This window comes from Schistocerca gregaria, chromosome 2, assembly GCF_023897955.1.
Source record: "Schistocerca gregaria isolate iqSchGreg1 chromosome 2, iqSchGreg1.2, whole genome shotgun sequence".
In the NCBI taxonomy this organism is placed as follows: Eukaryota; Metazoa; Arthropoda; class Insecta; order Orthoptera; family Acrididae; genus Schistocerca; species Schistocerca gregaria.
In genome coordinates this window covers 224,950,500-224,962,593 of record NC_064921.1, presented here as the reverse complement: position 1 = coordinate 224,962,593, position 12,094 = coordinate 224,950,500, and the positions used below count along the sequence as shown (strand labels likewise).

Here is a 12,094-nt window from a genome sequence, read left to right as displayed (position 1 = left end):
ATAATGTGATTGTTAAATAATAATTATATCAATAATAATAAATAAGCAGAATCAAATGATAGATACCGACATCCTTCAACTAATATAACAGAGGTAAATGAAACTGAAACGACGAGAAGATAGAAGTTTCGGCTTACCCGGATTTGAATCCTGCGTCTGTCGACATTGTTTTATAGTCACCAATAGAGATCAAATAACGCTTCCTTTCAGCGTGCATCATCGTTGCATGTACGAATTGGAGATGACGTGACAAAAATTCCGTCTCTGACTCGGAGTCAAATTCGGAACCAATCGAGATTGTTGACAATGCACGAAGAAATTTTAGAAATAAGAATAGTTTGTATCGTTAGTTATAGCTATAAAATGACATGATGGAAATTTTTGTGCCGGAACAGGATTCGAACCTAGACACCTGCGTATCGTGGAGACCTCGAAGAGTTAGCACGAAATATGAAACCGTATCGCCCCGAAGCGGTCAAACCCGCGAAAGAACAGATCTCTCTTAGAATTCTCAAGTACAAATACATAACATTGGTTTATTAAGAAATAAAAATTCGTCGTTGTAAGAACGGTTACTGCTGATAGCCTTTAAACTTGCCGCGACTTTCCACCCTACACCCACCTTTCTCTCGTCGGTTGCAAAGGAACAACAAATTTAATGTGGATTTGGAAAAGCTGTGAAATTTACATGTCGTTCCCAGAGACGAACAACGTCTGTTCGTGCATATTAAAAAGCACACAAAGCCATGCTCATTCCAACAGACTAGCCAACTACACACACACACACACACACACACACACACACACACACACACACACACACAGCTGCCCCATGATTTTCTCGTAATAGAGGATACTTCACTCTGGATGAGAATACTGACTTCCAGGAGGTGAAATACAGCCTCTTTTGCTTGAGCGTCCGCACCGCCTAAAAGAGCTGCCAAGGCAAGCCAATACGTATCTTCAATATGGTTTTGTAATCACTAAAATAAAATCACATAGTGGCCATCTGCATCTTTCATGGTCAGATAATTGAGGCGAAGTTTTCTGAATATGATATCGGGCTCATGGCCCAGAACAAAATTTTCAGAAGGTAACCTGCTTTTTAATTTTTGTTTATTATGATAAATTTGAGATGACGAGCCTTAAAGATATGTCATATCCAATAACGTGTTTCGTGATATTTGTATTATCACGGTAGTAATTTGCACATAGACTGGCAACCATACAGGGCAGTGTTTTCTAGTGGTCTCTTGTAGTATCCGTTTGGAGTAAGTAAACGACTGTACCGGAAGTAGATTAAAGGGGCACAATAAAGTTATGTAATCTGTGTTTCGTACAAACCAGAAAGAAAAGAATACTTTTAAGCATCATATTCACCGTTGGGCATACAGTTTGGTAATGTATTGAAATCAGTAAACATAAGCATTTCATGCAAGGAATCGGCGTTTTTCTACTTTCTTTTAATTATTTATAACTTCAGACATTATATCTTGTATTCACACCTATGCGTCAAGACATACAGTCACGTGAGTGACTAAGAACACTACCCACAGGACAACCTAATTAAGATGCGAATTATAAAGCCTACAATTAGGTCAGAATAGTTTATATAACAGTATGGAACCAAATGTTATAAGTGATTGTAGAACTTTTACGTTATAGGAGAGTATCGTTCGACGCTCGATAACACGTCTTTGTTGATATAATTTCAATGACCTTTTTTTGTTTGTGGAAGAGGCAACGTCGCTTGACTGTATAAATCTGAACTTCAATAGTAAGGTCATTCTCACATATTGGCTTTGAACCCCGCCACCCCTTAGATTTTGAATAAACATCACCAGCAGTGGCGGCAGAAGACACCCTTATCTGCCATCGGCCATGTCGAAGAGGGCAGAGGAGCTGACAGAGATTCAAGGAGCTCTCTTGTTCTTGGGGTGGGAAACTGCCCTCCAAAGTCAGAAGAACAGGAATGATCCATAACATGAGAATGCAGAAGGCAATGGAAACTACAGCACTAAAGGCACATAATATGTACCCACAGGACATGTGGCCTATGATTTAAAAAATTGTCACAATGATCTCTCCCTTAGCAAAAGATTCCAGACTAGCACCCATTCGGATCTCTGGGACAGGATTGTACAGTGGGAGGTGACCATGATCAAAAGATTGAATAGTCTGACGAAGGATAACGTCCAACAATTCGAAGCGGGAAATGTCAAAAGTTTTAACGTGGTTGGTCTATCAACCCTACTACAACAAAGGTCAAAATTTAATAATGATTGTGGTGTTGCTCACGCTACTAAATACTGCATTTTCGGGCAACAACAAAATGATTATGTGGCAGGTGTCATTAGAGCACAGTTAGTAAAGTCATTTCATGTAATAATGAATAACTAGGCACTCATCTTTTCGTGTTTCCCCATGCTGGTCTCGTTGTAAAATCATGGCTCAATCTAGGTGGTGATGATTTCAAGTTCGGATGCAAAGAGGCCTAGGTTTTTTCATGCGTCATTCAAAAGTTTTATAGATGTGTTTCACAAACCATTCTTGAAGATTAAACCTTTGAAAGTTATCACAATGGTGATGTAAAAAATAATCAACACTCCGAATTTAAGTTACACTTCCTTTCTATTGCTTTTGTTGCAATATCGCGTAACACACAAAACATCACTTCACAATACAAAACATACTTGAAAACATCTTCTTCACTGTTAAAAGTTCACATTTATAAGCTGACTACGTTATGCGTCTTTCCAACATGACGATTGACTCTCTAACTAACTAACTAATAATCGCTTACGCACCCAAAAATCAGACTTACAAGTACGTCATAGATCATAGTGACAAAAGAAAGAATACACATAAGAATAATGTCATTGCAACATAAACATATCGATGTATCAAAGTATCTCTACATTAATGAAATCAAATCTGAATGTTGTCTCATAAATATGTTAACTACTTTAGAGAAACACAGTAGAATAATGCTGGTATCGAGAGGTTCAGGTGGGCTGCCGTAATGGTTACGTAATTCAAGTACCATTACATTGGAAGCTAGAAAAACTGTAAAGGGAAATAAAAAGACTCAGTCAAGAAATGGTGAACTTAAATGTAAAGAAGATGAGGATTTATGGTCAGATTAGTGTAGGGCAGTATCAACCGCACCAGAAAACTGTATAACAGGAGTAGGATTCGTTATGAGTAGGAATATGGGGCAGGGAGTGAGAGTTCAGTGATAGGGTTGTTCTAATCAGAATAGACATCTAACCAATATCAAAAACGATATTTCAGGTATACATGCTGACAGCTCGCATTCGAGAGGACAACGGTTCAATCCCGCGTCCGGCTATCCTGATTTGGATTTTACGTGATTTCCCTAAATCGTTCCATGCAAATTCCGGGGTGGATCCTTTGAAAGGGTACTGCAGAGTTTCTTCCCCATTCTTACCTAATCCGATGAGACCGATGACCTCGCTGTTTTGTCTCTTCCCCCAAACAACCCAACCAAACCCATGCTGACAGTGCAAGCCGAAGATGAGTTAGAGAATGTATACGACGATACTGAATGGGTAATTCAGAACGTAACTGCAGATTAATATCTAATAGTCATGGGGAATTGGAATGCGGTTGTTGGGGAAGAAGTAGGAGGAAGGATTACTGGAGAATACGGATTTGGTACTAGGAATGAGAGAGGAGGAAGACTAATTGCGTTCTGCAATAAGTTTCAGTTAGTAATAGCGAATACTCTGTTCAAGAGTCGCAAGCGGAGGAAGTATATTTGTGAAAGGACGGTAGATACTGCCGCTAAAGGAGGAAGAATCAACAATTATCAACGATATGAGGATGCAGAAGGCAATGAAAACCACGGCATTAAAGACACAGAACTTGTATCCACAGGACATGTGGCCTGTAATTAAAAAAACTGTCGTGAGGATATCTCCATTGGCAAAAGATTGCGGAGTAGTCCCCCATAGAGGACTGGCAACAGGGAGATGACCTTCAGAAAAAAATTGAATAACCAACGAAAGGATAAGAAACTACGAGTCTGGGCGTGGAATGTCAGAATCTTGAACGTGGTAGGAAAGCCAGAAAATTTGAGAAGGGAAATGCAAAGGCTCAGTCTAGATGAAGTAGGGGTCACTGAAGTGAAATGGAAAGAAGACAAGTATTTCTGATAAGATGACTGCAGGGTAATATCAGCAGTAGCAGGAAATGGTATAACGAGAGTAGGATTCTTTATGAATAGGAAAGAGGGGCAGAGAGTGTGTTACTATGAATAGTTGAGTGGTAGGGTTGTTTTCATCAGAATCGACAGCAAACCGAAATATTAATTATTGTTAATGATTTCTTGTATCGATTCGCTAAATGTTTCAAATTTTTCAGTAAAACGTAACCCAAAAATTTAAGTATCAGTAGTGAATGTGACGTTTCACAATATATGTCATAATCAAACTTCCGGAGCCTTTTTAAACGTCTGCAGGATGTTGGGAAATTTCCGTTACAAAGTTCTAGGTAATTATGAAGGGGAGTGAGTAAATAATATATTGAACAGGAACCTCGTGTCATCAGTTTCTAGTGCATTGGCCAGAACTCGTTCTAACAGATCTTCCTCTGCCTCTACAGGAGTCTCGTAAATTAAATACTGTACACGCCTTTCGTTGACAACAGATGATCGTCTGACGTAGTACGTGTAAACCTGTCTACACTATTGCTTACCACCACAAGCAACTCTGAGACTTTTCTCTTTCCGTCAGCAGACGTGGACGCATGACACATCTCAACGGAAACCTCTGCAAAACGGAAACGGTACGTTTCCGGAAATGGACTCATATTCAAAGTATTATATATTCACTCCTCTCTACAAGACCTAGAAGCACATAACGGGGCGCACACACCGTACACAGCATTAAAAAGTATGCTGTAAATGAAAATCAACGACAATTAACGAAATTAATACTTTTTTTAAATTTTTTGTGCTGGTCGAAATGTGTCCCACCACTCTGTGAAACACTGGGAAAAAACTGGGTGTTGTTGTTATCACTGTACTAAATGACATTTTCAGGTTCTGTATCCTAGTTATAGAAACACATTTCATGAAATTTGGGTTCTTTAGGTTTTTTTGCTCGTGGGCAAAGCGTAGCGTCCCCCACTCCCGCCCTCACCCCTTTGCTTACGCGTTAGGGAAAATGCGTCGACATTACTATGATTACTATGGGTAAGAAGATTGGGGTATCAGGATCGAGTGATGCTAGGTTCACTGAAGCGGAACTCAAGTAAACCATGCGTCTAAGGCAGCAGCAATTTGTCTGCACCTTTCCAAAGGAACAATGCTGGTATTAACACTTGTCTGTATAAGGAAATAACGGAAACACCAATCTGAATTTCTAGAAGAGAGTTTGAAGCTTCTTCTTTCGAACTAGTGTTCACCGCTTATAACCTCACAGTATTTTAAGCGCAATTCTGTGCCCTAAAGCCGGCCGGTGTGGCAGAGCGGTTCTAGGCGCTACAGTCTGGAACCAAGCGACCGCTACGGTCGCAGGTTCGAATCTTGCTTCGGGCATGGATGTGTGTGGTGTCCTTAGGTTGGTTAGGTTTAAGTAGTTCTAAGTTCTAGGGGACTAATGACCTCAGAAGTTAAGTCCTATGGTGCTCAGGGCCATTTGAACCATTTTTTGTGCTCGAAATATCTAATGAGTCTAATTAAACCATCACTTCACATGAATGATTTCGAAATTTGCTAGTTTTTATCCGTTCGTACACCACAAAGGCGTAGGAAGCGGTCTATAAGAAAGGGCGGTAAAATGGGCAGAAAAGACTGACTACAGGTTAAGCTCAAAAACAAGATCAATGTAAACATTAATAATTCGTATCCGTTTCTAAGCCATTAGATTTAAATATGTTGGATAAATTTGCATGGTTTCTCTATCAAATTTTTATTACAAAGTTGCTATTTCTCCTCAAATGAACGCATAAGAATTTGTGTACACAGTTCTTCAAACAGTGGTTGTTTCTCTTAATTTAGAAAGCAGTCGTTACGACAGAATAGGTTTTTGATATTTATGGTCTTTCAGTCACAAGCTACAACGCTACGATTACGTTGTGCAAGTTAGAATATGGATAATTGACCGGATTGACAAAGAGTGTTTGTTTCCAAAAGCTCTCCTCTTTTACACTACCAAAAATCACTCGAAATCCACATATCCTGTGAACACACATTACACTGAGGTGACAAAAGTCACGGGATACCTCCTAATAACGCGTCCGACGTCCTTATACACGCCGTAGTGTGGAAACACGACGTGGCATCGACTAAATACGTTCCCTGCAAAAATACGAAGCCACGCTGCCTCTTCAGCCGTTGCCAGTGCAGGTTTTTCTGCACGTTGTGGACTCTCGATTATGTTTCATTCTGGGCGAACTCTGTGGCCAAATCATTCGCTCAAATTGCCCAACAGCGAACTACTGTGGCCCGTCGATATGGCGCGATGTCGTCCATAAAAACCGCATCCTAGTGTGGTAACATCATGAATGAGTGCAAAGGGTCTCCATGTCACCGACTTAACCTTTTCCAGTCATTGATAGGTTGAGCTAGAACTGAGGACCCAGTCAGTTCCACGTAAACACAGCCCTCACCAATATGGAGCCACCACCACCTTACACAGTGCGTTGTTGACTACTTTGGTCAATGGCTTCGTTGGCTCCGTGCCACATTCGAACCCTACCATCCTTTCTTACCAACTAAACTAGGGACTCATTTGACCAGGCTACGACTGTCCAGTTGTCTAGGGTAGAGCCCTGGAGAAGCGCTCCGGGCGATATCCCTGCTGCCATAGCCCATTAACGCCATATTTCGCAGCATTGTCCTAATGGATGCGTTTGTTGTACGTTCCACACTGGTTCCTACGGATATTTCACGGACTTTTGCTTCTCTGTTAGCAGTGAAAAACCTACGCAAACGCCGCTGCTATCGCCCGTTAAGTGAATGCGGTGAGTATTCGGAGGTGAGGGCTACTGCCTGAAATTTGGTATTCTTGGCACACTCTTGGCACTGTAGGTCTTGGAATACTGAATTCCTTAACGATATGCGAAATGGAATGTCCCATTCATCTAACTCCAAATACCACTGCGCGTTCAAAGTCTTAATTCTCGACGTAAGGGCATAACCACATCGGAAGGATTTTCACATGAATCACCTGCTTTCAAATGACAGCTCTGCCAATGCACTGCCCTTATTTACCTTGTGTACTCGATATTACCACCATCTGTGTGTGTGCACTTCGCTACTCCATGTGTTTTGGCACCTCACAGAATGTCTCTTTAATGCAATGGTTTCCATAGCCTCCTGCCTTCTTATGTCGCTGAGCATAGCTAATTCTCCCGCCTGTTAGGGACATTTCCCACCCCATGGGCAAGGCAAGGCCCTTAAACTCTGTTTACTCCTCCGCCCACTTTCACAGGGCTGCCCATGGTCATGATTTCTATACAGAATGTAGGAAGTGATGAGGAAGCAGGACATTTTATTGCTAGTCAGCCACTCTACCCCTTGACCACAGCTGTCAAGATCTGCAAAATATTTATGTCATCCCATCTTTCTCATGCAGATTTGCTACTCTGGCACAAAATATACGATAGATACACTTTTTTAAAATAATTGGAGGTATTGTTGTCGAGTGGAGAGGTGCACTCGTAAGACCCCGGACTTCAGTATCACGTCCAGATATTCAGATTTACCTAAAACCAATGATTTATTGAAGAGACACGGCCGAATTTGCTTCACCGTCATTCTCTTAAATCAAATAACACCGTCGTCGACGTTACGTTAAACCTTAATTTTCCTTCTTTTTCTTTGCTGCTAGTATTATGCTAGAATATGTTGTTCACATGAATTTCGGTTGCGTAAGGACATACGGTATGTGGCCCAAGCAGGACAGCAGTAAAACAAACTGAAATTTGGTGTTATGTAGTTGAATATTTTTTCATAAGGTAATAGTAATTAATGTTCGTACCATTTAATTTCAAATATCAGTGCAGTAATTGTTTCTAGGAGTGTAGAACGTTGCACTTAGGCGTCTACTAATACTATTTTAAGAAAGTAACAATAATGGATGAGAAAAGTATTTGAAATTTTTTTCCGCGAAATTCCTATTGTGTATCGTAAGTCTTAATTAATTCTTAATTAATTTTAAGCGCCAGTTTTCGATAAAGTTATCTGGTATGCATTGGTGGTTGCCAAATCATTGTCAAATGTGTACAATCGTCCTTCCCAAGTGAGATTCCTACCAAAAAATATTATTCTGTCAAACCTGCCGTCGTACGATGGTCGACAGGTTCGAATTTCTGTGTGTAGAGTGTTTCTGCGATCGGTATCATCCACGATAATGCACCAAATAGTCCTCAAGAACAAAGAGAAGAATAAAGTAGAGCTACAGGTGCTAATATAAGACCTGATATAAGACTGAAATATAAGAATATGAAAATTTAAAAAGATTACAACTCTGAAAATACCATACGCGCAGGAAACAAATAATAAATGTATGTATGATATTTATCGCAAAACGTAAGTGTAATTTTACGATTAATATGACGTCCTTTTATCCCCTAACTTGATAGGAAACATTCGTTTAATATCATTCTCCAGACATAGGTAAATAAATAAAAAATAAAAGAAAACAAAATAAGGCAAATAGAAACATAATTCGGTTGAGAAAGCAGGCCGCAAAACTGAGAGACCGTGGCGGTATCCACTGCGCCACCAATACAGCTGAAGTTCTTGTGTCGTAAAGATCGTCTAAATCACGTCGAAAACTTTGACCGCCGTTTCTTCAGAAGTTGCTGGTAAATTCGGTTGTGGCAGTGGCCGTGTTCTCGTAGGTTCCTCTACATATAGTACCATAGTATTATAAGGATCATGGTTATGTTTAATCGCTGTTTATACACTTTCATACAACTGGAAATTTAGTACCGCATGCAGGTTTATTAGAGAAACTACCGTCTAACAGCACAAAACGCTAAATATATGAGTGTGATGTCAAACACAGACCATTATCGTGTTTTGCTGCTTCAGAAATCATTCTCAAAAATCGCATGTGGTAGGCCTATTGTCATTAATGTAGTATACTATTAATATAATATGAGTGTGATGTCAAACACAGACCATTATCCTGTTTTGCTGCTTCAGAAATCATTCTCAAAAATCGCATGTGGTAGGCCTATTGTCATTAATGTAGTATACTATTAATATAATATGTTGCTTATGTACTAGATGTATTGAAAATCCCTACATGTAGCTCTGATAGTACTAATGCCTAGCTCTCTTTCTGAGATAAATATCTCTTTCGTTATGGAGGAATGCAGATTCAATTTTTCAGGCAAGCAAATGGGAAGCTAAGCTTTGTAAAGATCAACATCAAAAGGAGAAATCAACATCATCATTATGGACATGTTGACAGCCGATATAGTGTGTGTATGTTGTGTGCAGTGATTGGAGTTGAGAAATAAATTCTATATGTCGAGTGCAGTGACTATTGATAAGAAATGAATTTACAGTCTAACATTAGCTTCTTACGTTACGAAAAGACTTTTTTGCAGTAATGTATATGCGAGACACTGTTGTTCACCCGGGACAAACCGAAGAATTTTGCTATGTTTCAAGTGGATGGGTCTCGTGTTCGGGTCTATGGAGGCTCTAATACCACCGGAACATTCTGATTCTAGCTTTACCCGATTTGCAAAATTACTTCAGACAAATAATGAGATAATTGCCCTATAAGGTCACGGACAGCTAAGTGTGCCAATCTTGTGAAAGTAGACCGTTAATGACGTTCATGTGAATTACTTTTTGTTTTGTAACTTTAATAACATTTCGTGTACAATACCAAAGTACAAATTGTACCAAGATCAATAACACTACTACAGCTACAACATCTTACTCCCCCAATGGACTACGTCACTGCAAATCTCGTAGATCACAGGATTTACGTTATTGTACATCGTAATTAAAACATAAAGAAATATGAGATCGCGTCTGAAGTCTTTCATTGAGACTAAAGTGAAAATTCACAAATTCAGCTATCAAAAGAAAAGATATCCTCAAAACAATTATTATGAGAACATCGACAAAAGGACAAATTTACAAAAATCGTTTGCGGTGTTCCTGCACTCGAGTTTGTTGGATAATTGTTATGTTGGATTAGCGAAGGTGAGCGTATATGCTCACAGGCTCGTTCAACTTACTGAGTTATTAATCTTACATGTAACATTCCGTAACTTGATAAAGGTGGCATCACCCTATAACACTGTGCATTACTGTGATAGTAATTGGGTCCTGCAAGCGTAAGCTTGATAGTTGGTCAAAGTAACTCGGCTGTGCAACGCTCTCGCCATTTCCGTGCAGCATACATTAGAATGATGTTGAAAGTTTTTTTTGTGTCAAACGAATTTTTTCTATACTCGGTAGTGGAAAGCGTTAATGAAGATATAATATATTCCGTACGCTGTGCAATATGAATTAATTTTTCATAGATATAAACATCACATCAAAACTGAGGTCTTTTTAATTGCTCTATGCTGTAATATTGTGTTTTCGCATAAGTTCGTAGCGTTTTTCTATACAACAAACATAACAAATACACATAATCGAGACTTAAGCCATCAGTAATGTATGACGAAATAATCGGCAATGAGTTGTATAAAAGAAATTTTGTTTCCTTAACCGGTTACAGGCACTAAGTGCCCTCCTCTAGTAGGTTATAGCAACCTCATTATTTACAAGTGTCAACAGTATGATGCATACAGCATACAGCTGCTTTCAAGTGGTTCGGAAATATGCTGCTTGCATCTTATTGTTGACACTCGTAAATCATGCGGGAGTTGTAATCTTCTCAAGAAGGGCTCTAAGTGCCTGTTAAGGAAATAATTTTTTTTATACAACTGGGGGTCATTATTTCAATGTATGCGACTACAGTTGCTGAAGATGGATAAAATACTAAACATCAATAATATATTCTACCTCAGTATTTAAAAACTTCTGCCAATACTGGAGTACCTTTCCGATTCCGTAACTGTAGAAATCACGTGGCTTTGAGACGAAGAACACGTCAAGTCATGTTCGAAGCGTAGTTTCATCCGCAAATAAAGTACCTTTTATCTACTGAGTACATATGTATTTATTATATGCACAAAAGTATAACCTACGTTCATATGTTCATTAGAGTATCGTGTAAAATTCTGGAGTAAAGCGGTCAAGAATTTTTCTATAGTTTTGGTGACAAAGTTTCCCCTTTATACATTACATACTTACTAATACAAAAAGCAAGTGTACAAAAACACACGCGCATTCAAACACAACATTGTGTTAAAATTTTAGGTTAATCGACTAACTACCTTTCGAGTTTTGCGAGCACAAACATACGCAAGCGGAATTTTTATATATGAAGTTATCAAGATGCGTAAAAGTATGAAAGACATTAGGATCAGAACGTCACATGGAAGAAGACGATATTGTAATTAGAATGTATTCTGAAAACTGTTATATTCTATTGAAGCAAACATCTCAATTCCCTCGGTTTCATTGCTTCATAATGTTTTAGTATGTAATAGACTGCCATTACGCGAGGCTGACTTTTACCAAGATTTGATGAGGCAAGAAGTCCGAGAATATTTTATTCAACAGTGCCGTCGCGAAAGACTTCGTTCTCATTTTACTTACGATGATGAAGGTCGGTGGCGCTGTCTCCTTCAGAACAGAAACGAATACTGGCCCTCTCAGTACAGAAGAGATGGAAGAGTTGGAGTAATCGTAGTGACCTCACCATGGGTCAGTCCCACTTCCTTTCAAGGAGAAGCTGCGTCTACGGAAAGTACAGAAACAGCGCTGTATACACAAACACAGGCCCGGATAAGGACGATAAACGAGATTCTTTGTTGGTCCACAACTGCTTTAATTTTTTTAGAGCCTGGAAGAGTAATCACACTAAAAATACGTAGTCCTAACATTTACTGCTGTAACCCGAGGGGCTGTCTGTTTTGTACATGCCTGGTGAACATAGTATTGTCATCTGCGGATTCATATTTATAAGTAGGCGTACATGTC

The 12,094-nt window shown here is 39.3% G+C and overlaps 1 protein-coding gene across 1 annotated transcript in view; it reads right to left on the bottom strand.

Moving 5' to 3' along the window:
* LOC126336739 (hemolymph lipopolysaccharide-binding protein-like) overlaps positions 1 to 11,808 on the bottom strand; it is a 41,218-nt gene extending 29,410 nt beyond the window's left edge. Inside the window, exon 1 of the mRNA XM_050000735.1 lies at positions 11,711 to 11,808. The gene's annotated coding sequence lies outside the window, so the exon portion shown is untranslated. The remainder of the gene's footprint in view (positions 1 to 11,710) is intronic.
* Positions 11,809 to 12,094: the final 286 nt, after the last annotated feature.